Below are 10,820 nucleotides of genomic sequence, written 5' to 3'. Positions count from 1 at the left end.
ATCATTTAATAACCGCTAATTAAAGAGTGATAGTGTGAGGATATTGATTAATACAATACATACAAGCATGATTTGTGACATCACAAATAGTCAAGGAAGCCAGCTGTCCAATCGCAAGGGAGACATGGCGACGTGAAGCACACACAATGGCATGGAAGTTAGTTATTCACTTTACAGCAATTTACATTAAAACCAGCGTGGAGGGATCTTTAAATGTGAATAGAGAATGAGGGAAGGCTCCCTGACACATCCTGCGCCTCGTTCCTTCAGCTGCCCATCTTCAACTGATGATTTCAGGAAAGTATGTCGACCTCAATTCTGACGTCTAACTGGTAACAGGCTAACAGGCCGTGATTACAGACTCTATACTTAACAGGAAGACATAATCTTTATGCTTCAGACCAACTTTGCTACTCACTGACTCCTTCATCCCAAAGGTCACATCAGCGTCAACTTTCTCACTGCAATAACTCCATTCATTTCCAACTGAGGCCAGTTATTTTAGGAAAAAGTCGTGGAGTAAGACCTCGTTGCTCACTATTTAGGTTGGATCTCTATGCTGTTTAAATGAGTTGTGCATTGTTTGACCTTGCTCACGCTTGCACACACCATGTTCGCCCATGCCTTCCTATTCCATATGGCTGTACATGATCAAAGATCCTTTATTTGACTTTGAGATTTCTCCAGAGAAAAAGCAGCGCTGCGTTGGAGAGGAATTCACATTAAAAAGTCTCCAGCTGAATCTAATTGCTCCCCAGCTCCCCTCATTTCTTTAAGATGGAGCTCTCTCCATGCTGTGCATGTGTGGGTATGAGTGTGTGTGCAAAAAAGGAGATGGAGGGGGGGCCCTGAGGAATATTGGCCCTATGGTATGGTGGATATTACATCCCTTAATAAAAGGCTGATGCCACAGGCACAGAGGGGCTGGGGAGAAAAATGGAAAGAGAGGAAACAGACGAGGAGATGGGAAAACATTCTCCACTTTTAACAAGGTCTAAGGGTATTTTCCATTGCCATTTTTACATATCTTCAAAGGCACTTGCATATAACATGATACCCACGTGTTACATATCGACATTTGCAGAAACATATCAGCCCTCTGTGGCATGAGGCACATGTTTGTCAAAGGGTGTGCATATAAAAGTTATTCGGCCCTACAGCTGAAAAGTTGAAGTCAGACTTTGGAAATTCTTAAAACCTCTTTTGAAAACATACCTTTGCTCATGTGGACCAATTGTTCTGGTGGCTGAAATGGGTTCACCAAAGTCTAAGGTTTACAAAAGCAGTGGAATGTATGAATAAGATAGTAGATCAATGCATAATAAATGTCTAAAATGAGGTTTTGTCATGTTGGTTTTTGATTGGAAGTGTCTGTCGCTCTGCTTTCACCAAATATTAGAGGGACTGAAATCATAATAATCTTAAGTTCAGTATAAAAATCTCTCTCACGCACACACACACACACACACACACAAATAAAGAAAATTCTTATTAAAGACAAAGTCTGATCTGCACAGAAAATTCAAACACATCCATTCATCTATACTATTTGAAAGTGAAATTCACTTTTACACAGAGTAAACCTTTGCTAATTGACAGTCACTGCTGTCAAAGTTCATGAGTCTTGATGCTCAGATCATTTTATGTATGATGGAGAGAAGCAGCATTTAGCCGAGGCTACATTTACTCACAACATGCATCATTGCTGTGATGTTCCTATTCCTCTCCTGTAACAACTGTATGAAATCTGCAGCGTTAACTGGGCGGGTCGGAAGTGATTTCCAGAGTGCCCATTGGTTAGTTTCACAGAAAATGTAGATGGACACTTCCCACAGCTCGTCGTGAGCCACGTACAATCTCGCGAGAATGAGGACTCAGAAGTGGAGAGTCTACAGATTCATATTTCTGTGCTTTGTTATATGATAGATCATATTTCTGTGTGAAAATGTGCCGCCGTGGCCGTCAGCCCCGGAGGGTTAAGATGACTTTGTCTGCTATCATCTGGAAAATAGAAAAAAAAAAAGACCAATGAAATAAAAGCTGATGACAACATCAGAAATGAGGTCTGATGCTAAAATGATTAATTAATTGATTAAGGAGCCAGCTGGTTTATAGATAAGACCGGGAGTTTCTAATAAAAAGGAATGCTGTTATTTTTCCCACCAAGGGGCATCGAAGAGATGATTTTCATCTTCACAATCATGACAGCGTCTGACAAGTTGAGATAATGGATTCAATGATCTTACAAATGAAATGGCGCTGGCCCCTAATTATTGCAAACTTTGGACCAAGTGGTGCAGCTTAGCAGTGACATAGCCATTATTCCAAACCAGAGAGCAGGAACATACGAGGCAAAGTGTTTTCATCTGGGGATGAGTCATTTGATTTTAGAGGAGCGCACTTCAGTGTGCAGATAGCTGGTGTTACAGGAGTTTGATTACTTTTTCAAATGGTTTGCATCTGTATTTCTCTTTTAACAAAAGAAAAAGGCTTTGCATCTCTTTTCGCAGACAGCCAGTTTAGCTGGAAAACGCTGAAGGGAAGCTACATTTTAGATTTGGAACCACGGGGAGGTTGTATTTCTTCAAACAGCTAGAGAGGAATGATCAGCGCATGTCTGATCATCTGACTTTGGCAAGTGTGGCTGTATCTGTCTTTGCAAGGAAAAACATCCATCATTCAGTAATGGACCAAAATAAATCAACGTTCCTAATGATTCATTGTAGGTTAGATTAGATCACAGATAGTAAAGAGAGAGCTGTAGTCAGAATCAGAAATCAAAATAAAGCTTATCTTTATGACTATTGTACACATTGCTGTCAAATTAGGAATAGATATGCATGGTGCCCAGAGGATGAATCCTAATGACTTTGTTGATCCACTGACTTTTGGTAAATTGTGACCAACAAGTTGAAACTTTGGGGTTTTGAATGTGTCTTTTGCTGCAGACATTCATGTTCCCCTCAGGATGAACTACAATAACACGGGTGATCACTGACTGATCTGATCTGATCTGTCATCTGTTCAACGTGTCAATTTGTTCAATACTTTGGTTTATGACAAATACCTGCAAAGGTAATGCCATTCGCATCAGCGTCATCCGTACTTTGTGTTTAGTGCTAATTGTGCCAGCATGCTAATACCCATCATATACCCAGAAATATGTTTGCAGGTTCTATTTAAATGCATGTAAAGCACTTTGAAATTCATTTGTGTGTGAATTGTGCTGTATCAATAAACGTGCTTTTGGTGAACACATCTGTTAACATCAGCGTGTGTGTCACTGTGAGCATGTTAGCATGCTGATGTTAGCATTTAGCTCAAAGCATGGTGTGCCTGGTATAGCCTCAAAGAGCTGACCTAATAATCAGGGGTGTCCATAACTTTTTTGTCAGGTACTCGGGTGAGTACCAGGAGATGGTCCATACATGGCGTGGTCCTAATAAACCCAGTCTTCCTCGTCGTCCTCCTTGGTGTCTCCCTCACTGTCCTCTGCTTCAACTTCCTGCGTGGACGATGATGAAGATGCACCTCCCACTCCTTCAAGATCAGTCGTCTCCATCCGCAGGTCAACAGCTGGGTTTGGGTCAAATGTCTTTGTGGTCATTGGGTAAATGTGCATCTGGGCTGACAGGCAAGTATGTGGCATCATGTTGAGATGTGAGAAACCCCTCTCACATGCTGCACTGCTGCACCTTCAAGGTAAACTCTCTGTTGTTGGACACAGACATGGTGTAAAGTCCTCTGATCCGTTAAACAGCAGCCCCCAAAATTCAGCAGACTGCATCTTTGCTCCTAACTTCCTACTGATCCATGTTCCTCCTCCATGTGAGTGATACGCAACCCCGACATTCACTCCAAGCAGCTTCAATGAAGGAAAATCCTCAGCACTTAGCCTCATGAAATGCTTGGAGAAAAACATTACGCAGAGCTCGCTGTTATCCTTCAGTCAACTTTTTTAGCAACAGGGCGACTGGACTTTTGGCTAGCTTGTGCCACATCTTTTACAGAGAAAAGACTTGTCTTCTGCTCGGGTTCAGTTTGACGTTTTTTTGCAGGCGGCGGAACGCTGAAGTAGCCGCTTCGTGTCTCAGTAACAGTCACCGCTTCGTACGCTTTAAGCTTTAAGCTTAGACACGTTTTGAGACAACTGATGCTACGCATTTCAGATTTTTGTCACACCTGCATATCACATATGTGCATCCCTGCTTATAACGGCCAAACATGAGTTAATGAATGTGTGTAATGCAGTCTTGCCCTTCAGTTAATCTGCACCTCCCAATATCTGATATACGAAAGCCAAAACTTGATTAGAGCTTTAATCTATGTAAAACTCGCTCACACTTTTCACTGACCCTCCGTAATTATGAGGTAATTAGTTTTTGAGAAATGATTCCAAATATCTGACATATGTTGCAAAAATATTTTGCTTGCTGTAATCAAAACCGATTGGTGAGAATGTAATGAGGCAGAACTGCAGGTAACAAACGCTCGCATGATGCACACACAAACAGACGCACACACCAGCATGCTGCAGATAAAAGAGGAAACACACCGATGAGGATCCTGTGTGTCGAGCTTGCCAAGTGCTCACCCATAATTAGGTGGTGATGTAGTGGCTTTTGTTCTCTCTGATTAATTATCAGCAGCTTTCAAAGTATGTGGAAACAGCCAATTAACTTTATCCAGGTCCTCATTCAATTACTCAGATGCTACATGCGAAAGGTCAGCAGAGGTTGGGCCTGGTTTGGTAGGAGTCAAAAAGAAGGAACAAGAGAGGCACTTTTCAGGCCTGTGAAAGGGCACGAGGCAATTTGCTAATCCACTTATCATCACGCCATGCTGTTTTTCCCATTTTCCACTCAATCTGCCTGTTACATCAATAATGGAGCGCTCGAAAAACAAGCACAGGCGGCGCAGCGTTATGCACAGTACAGGAATACATCCAGTTAAGCGACACGCTGTCAGGCCTTGTTTTTTTTTTTAAGTGAGCTTAAAAGCTATTTGTCCGCCTTGAACTGAATTGTTTTCTGTGACCATCAATTCAACCCGTCCAACACTTTTGAAAACAACAATTAATACTGCAGAGAAAAGCAAGAGCGCCAAGTAGAGGGACTGAATTTTATTCAGTTAATTTTGTGTCCTGTCAGAAAGCATTACGTCGCCGAGGCCTCTGATTGACGGGAGGAGAGACTCTTCGGTTTCAGCTGCGGAGTTAATTAGATAGATTTACTGGAGGAAGGTGATTGTGGCAGACCGAGATGATCAGACCGCTGTCAGGGTCAGCGGTGGTGTTATTTACGGAGAAATGTGTGTGCGTTGGGATGTCTGTGAGAGTGTGTGTGTGTGTGTGTGTGTGTGTGTGTGTGGCTGCAGAGCGCACCAGGCTCCTCATTACCTCCTCTCTCCAATCAGAGGGCGGATTTATGGCCGCCGTGGCCGCCCGTAGCGAGGTAGTTAGGTGCTCCAACACATCCACAGCCATACACATCACCTTTATAGTCACCCCTGTCCTATTCTTACATCAGAGCCAGCCATAGAGGGACGCAGACATCAAACGGCTTTAATTAAGTATCCCAGCCGGAGTCGAAGCTGAATAATTTGAGGACTATTTTTATTTCTATCTTACATTTTCTGCAGAGGAAGCATGACGAAAGGTTGAGTTGAGAGAAAGCTGGTATTTCAGGGATTATACACAGAGGCACAGCTGAATGTGCTGTATTGTAAATAGAAAAGGAATAGTCATGGTGGAATCTCCCTTGATAGTCAAGGACTTTACAGCGTCTAAAAATAAAGATACAAACGTCCTCCAATACCGATGGCGAGGCGTATCGCGGGTAAATAAAAGTGGTTTGAGTTAATAGGCCTTATTGAGCCGGTTCGATTGGGCTGAAATTGGCTTGTGAGGTTTAGTCGAGAGGAAGCCCTCCCAGGCCACGTGTTCATCAATTACAGTGTGTGCACAATAATTGTGCCATATTGATCTCTTTGCTTCATCTACTCTGCTAACGTCCCTAAGTGTTTTCTGATGCAAGACTGCCCCCCATCCCACACCCACCCCCCCCACGCGTGTCTACCTCTCTCTCACTCTTTGGCATCAGACTGGAGAATTACTCAGCCCACGCTGTGACATCGCTGTGCCATTTCACACGATCATTTGTCTCGGTTGATGAGCCATCCAGCTAACAGCCGCTGCACAAAGACCGGGATGCAGAGGAGGGTGGGTGTAGGTAGGAATTTGGGGCTCCTGAAGAACATTACTCAGGCTTTGTTGCGGACCGATTCCAATGCGGCTCTGCATGTTGCTGGTGTTGCTTGGGGTCCTCTCTAATTTTCAGCAGGTCATTGCTGCATATGAGACGTTTACATAAAGACACCGGCAGAAGAAGTATTCAGATTGAAAGTCGCAGTCGTGGTATCAAGTTGGAAAACACTTGAGTACTTGAGTAAAGGTACAATGTTAATTATAGAGCAAATTTAACTACAGGTAAAGTGCTTTACATTGAAATGCATAAAGGAATAAGCAACATGTATAGAAAATTACATATATAATTTACCAAAAGAGAAAACAGGAACAAAGAGCAAAGAAAAAAAAAAACTGCGACGGACACTGATAAACCCCTCCCCTAACCCAAAGACACAAACAAATACACAGACACATACAGTAAGTGGAACAAAATAAAAAAAACTGTTTTCAGGTTACTTTTGAATGTGAAGAGAGAAAAATGACCTAAATGAGGAAAAGGACCCTCAACCCTCAGATTGAATCTTCATCAATGGAACAAGGCACACGTGTTTGTGGCGCTCTCAGAAAAGTGTGCCGCTGAGGCCTGCTGAATTGTAAAGCTGGGGTTAGTCAGCGCACACTTTTGGACGGGCTGCCATTGAAAATCTTTGTGGTGTTGGAAGCAGTTTTCATCTACTCCGCACACCTGGCCGATCCCTCTGTGCACTGGACTTAGATGTTGAATTTCAGATGCAGCCCCCTCTCCCTTGTCTGATTTGACCATCTGACAAGCACATTGATTGAAGCACTGAGACCTCCTTAGAAAACCACAATATGATATCTGAGAGGTGTGACTGGATCGTAGTCTCAGAAAGATTTGGACACCCCATTTGAAGACGTGAAGTGAGATCCCACGCAGCTCTACTCTCCTCGAATGAAAAGTGGTCGCCGTATTTGCTCAATGACAATGTCACTTTTAGTCCCTGACTCAATCCGCGGCTACAGATTCGTCTCGCCGAGTTTTTTTTATCCTGTGTGGTGAAAGTTACACATTAGTATTCAAATGGCTCCCGCAAATCTCCCTCTCGCACGCGAGGAATGATCGAATGATCCCCAAGAATATTCCAAAATCGCTTACTCAGCATCTTACTTATCGGCCCCGCCACCTGGTAGATGTCAGAAAGCCAGAGGGAGACGGAGAGAGAGCGAGGGGGGGGCCCAGCCGTCAGATAAAAAAGTAAGGAATGGACAGCGCTGAATGGATTTTCAACACTATATTATGAAGACATATCTCCCCTTCTCCATTCACGTCATTCACACGCACTGACACACTGCTCTCCCCACACGCTATTCCTCCCCATGGCGTTATCTCTCTCACCCTTTATTACTCTCACACAAAGCGTTCAGCACAGAGCCTTGCAGATGTTCCCTCTCCCGCAGGCGGCCCAACCGCATTCTCACATTTCAGCAAACTAGCCTTATTATCATATTGGGTGTAATTGAATTAAGGGGCCGTTTAAACTGGGTATGTTTGCACAATCAAATAAGCACAATCAAAACTAAACTGCTTTTGACGCCTCATAATTGAGTTTTTACCCTGCAAACACGCTCCTTGATGTCGTTAGCCTCTTTATGTCGTGCATATTATTTTTGGCTGGGAAGACTAAATGTGCAAAGCGGCTTTTTTTTTTTTTTTTTATTGCTTCGGTGTCCACCTGCAGAGATCTGAGTCCTGCTTGATGTTTTATCATGGGTAGACTGCAAGGAGCGCGATGCAAAACAGGGCATACATTTGCTTGTGAAACCCCTCCGCGGGATAAAGTACAGTCTCCCTACGAATGAAAAAGGATTTATGTCAACAGTCAAAAAAAGCATTCAGCACAGAGAGATGTTCCGTCCGTTGCTGAAGCCTTTTTTAAAATGCAGCAAAATGTGGACAAACGGTGGCCGAAAAATGCTTCTGCCAACGAAATATAAATAACCAGCGCTGTAAAAAAACACATTGTGATGAAATTGCACTTAATCACCATCTAGTTGTTGCTCTCGCCGCGCTGTAGCAGCATTGTTAGCTTGCTTGTTGACAATGCAGTGCGGCTTTTCAACATTGCTGACTCAGTCTGGACGGGCAGTGGCCGCTAATGAGGTCAGCAGGAGAGGTCTTCCTGTTTGTCAATTTAGATCTGCTTTTTTTTCTGTACAATTTACAGCAGTGTGAATTAGGATGAAAAATGAAGGTATCGATTGTACTGTTTATTATATGTACATTAGCAGCTGATGGTGAGTGGGAGACTCCAGCAGAGGCGGCCAAACCCTGTCTACTTCAGTTTAAAACCCTTTGGTTATATGCCTTGCTCGGCTCTTATGATTCCATTACAGAGGCAGTCTTTACTCTGTGGCATTGACTAATGGATAGCCTTTGCTGCTCTGCAAAGTGTAGGCTGCTGTATGATGTGCTTCAGCAGGCCTAGAAATGAGAAAGGTAAAGAACTCGCGAAGGAGACCCTGTGAAATCAGACTCGATGAGCCCCAGTTACAGCCCCGCAGGCTGGATCTGAGAGCTTTTGAAAGCTGCCTCCGTGCCACAAATTGGTCCTGTGTGTTTGTGTTATTTGATACCAGTGGAGAGCTGCTATCTAGCAAGCAGCGCCTTTTGATTCATCTCTGCGCCAGCACACCTGCTGAAGGCTCTGAATCCTGAGCCCTCGTGGCTCGGCTGAGTGAAGCTCAATCCAGAGCCCGTGGCTCCTCTGTAAGAGCATGGATCTATGGACAATATTTGTTCTTGTCTGCAAAGAAATTGTAATCATGGGAAAGTATCTCAGTGGTGCAACAGTTGTCTTGACCTCCCACACCCTTTCTAATGGGGGAACGAGCCAGACTGACAGCAGTGAATGCCCCGTTACTTCCATTTTATTTGTACAACATTGCCCCCTAAAGTTTTTTTCTGGTGCATCTCCCAAGCCCCCCTCACCGGCCAGTGTCAGAGGACAATGCTGCATCGCAATATAGTGCAGTAATTTACCACTACATGCTCCCAGCAAATTGACCCTGGATGCACCTCACCTGTATTACTCTGTCACATTCACTTTGAGGAAAACACTGGGGAACCGTGGTGGTTCACGCACGCACACACACACGCACGCACGCACACACACACACACACACACACACACACACACACACAAGCACACACACACACACGCACACGCATACACACAGCATTTCAAAACCAGAAGGAGACATGCAGATCCAAGTCAGAGGGGTATCTGAACCGTGCCAGAGGCTACGCAAAATGTGGAGAGGAGTGAGGAACTGACCGTGGAAGAAGAGTGCGATTTAAAAAGTGATGACAATGAGAATGCATGAGAGATCTGATTAACAGTTAGGGGACGGCACACGATCGCCGATTTGTTCTTTGCTCTCTGCCAGATACAGCACGGATATCTATTTTTTTTATGTGATGGTGGAAAAATATACAAATAAACAGACGAATAATCAGCATGGATTTTGCCTGTGATTATCTGTGGGCCACTTTAAAGTGCCTCTTACCCTGCCCCAATGTTTTTTTTTTTTCTATCTTGTCTTTATCTCTGTTATATATGCTTCTCGTGTATGTTTGTGTAATGTATGTATTGTCTTAGAACTATATTGTGTGAAGAGAATAAATAGTTTTTAAAAAAGACTGTAATTTAAAGTCATTTGTTTCCCCTTTTCCCTAACTGGTATTGCACTTTAGTGAGGAATGAAAGAATAGTTCAACATAGCAGTTTTGACCAATATATCCGTATAAACCCAATATTAAACTGATTATGAATGTATATCGTTGGCATTGTATGGAGGCTGTATCCCTTTCATGGATAGTGATCACTGTTTTCTTGTATACGCGTAAGTTTTGATGGTATAGTTGCATATCAGGATTACATTGGGTGCCAGTGCATCATCCCATACACTGCCACCCACTGGTGAGCTGGTGTAAGTACAAGACAGATTTCTCAAAACCAAGTTGGCCAATGGAAATTGGCTCAGGAAAATTTTGCCAGTCGTTCTATAGCAGGAGACCCTTACAGGTAAATAAAATCAGGTAGCAACAAGTAAGTTTACCTTGGCTGCACAGAAGACTTGGTGAACTGATGTACAAGTCAGTCAAAATGAAGAGACTGCGCCGCTGAATTACTTCCAGCATTTTGGGAATCATGAACAATATTTTTCTGTCATTTTTGTAGGAAATTAATAATGAATAAGGAAGGAAGGTACGGTGGCCCTGAGGGTCAGAACACAGCCACATTTCACAAAACAAAAAAACATCTGATAAAATTCAACAACATGTTAGATTATTGAAAAGGTAGGACGGCAATACTTGTTTGTGATTGGACAGAACCCAATCCCTGGCGACAGTTTTAATAAAGATCATTCACATGATGACACTTCAACGTGTCATGACAAGTGTCCTGTGAAACCCTGAAAGCACGCGTGAAAGAATTAGGACTGAGAAGATGGTACGGCTGCTCTACAACAAACGACATCAGAAGGGCCATTTTATCATTTTATTGACTTGGGTTCTGTCCTATCACTAACAATAAGTGCTGTCCCACCC

The sequence above is a fragment of the Chelmon rostratus genome, chromosome 16, assembly GCF_017976325.1.
Source record: "Chelmon rostratus isolate fCheRos1 chromosome 16, fCheRos1.pri, whole genome shotgun sequence".
Lineage (NCBI taxonomy): Eukaryota > Metazoa > Chordata > Actinopteri > Chaetodontiformes > Chaetodontidae > Chelmon > Chelmon rostratus.
The sequence above is the reverse complement of the archived record's forward strand: the minus strand, read 5'-3'. Positions refer to the sequence as shown.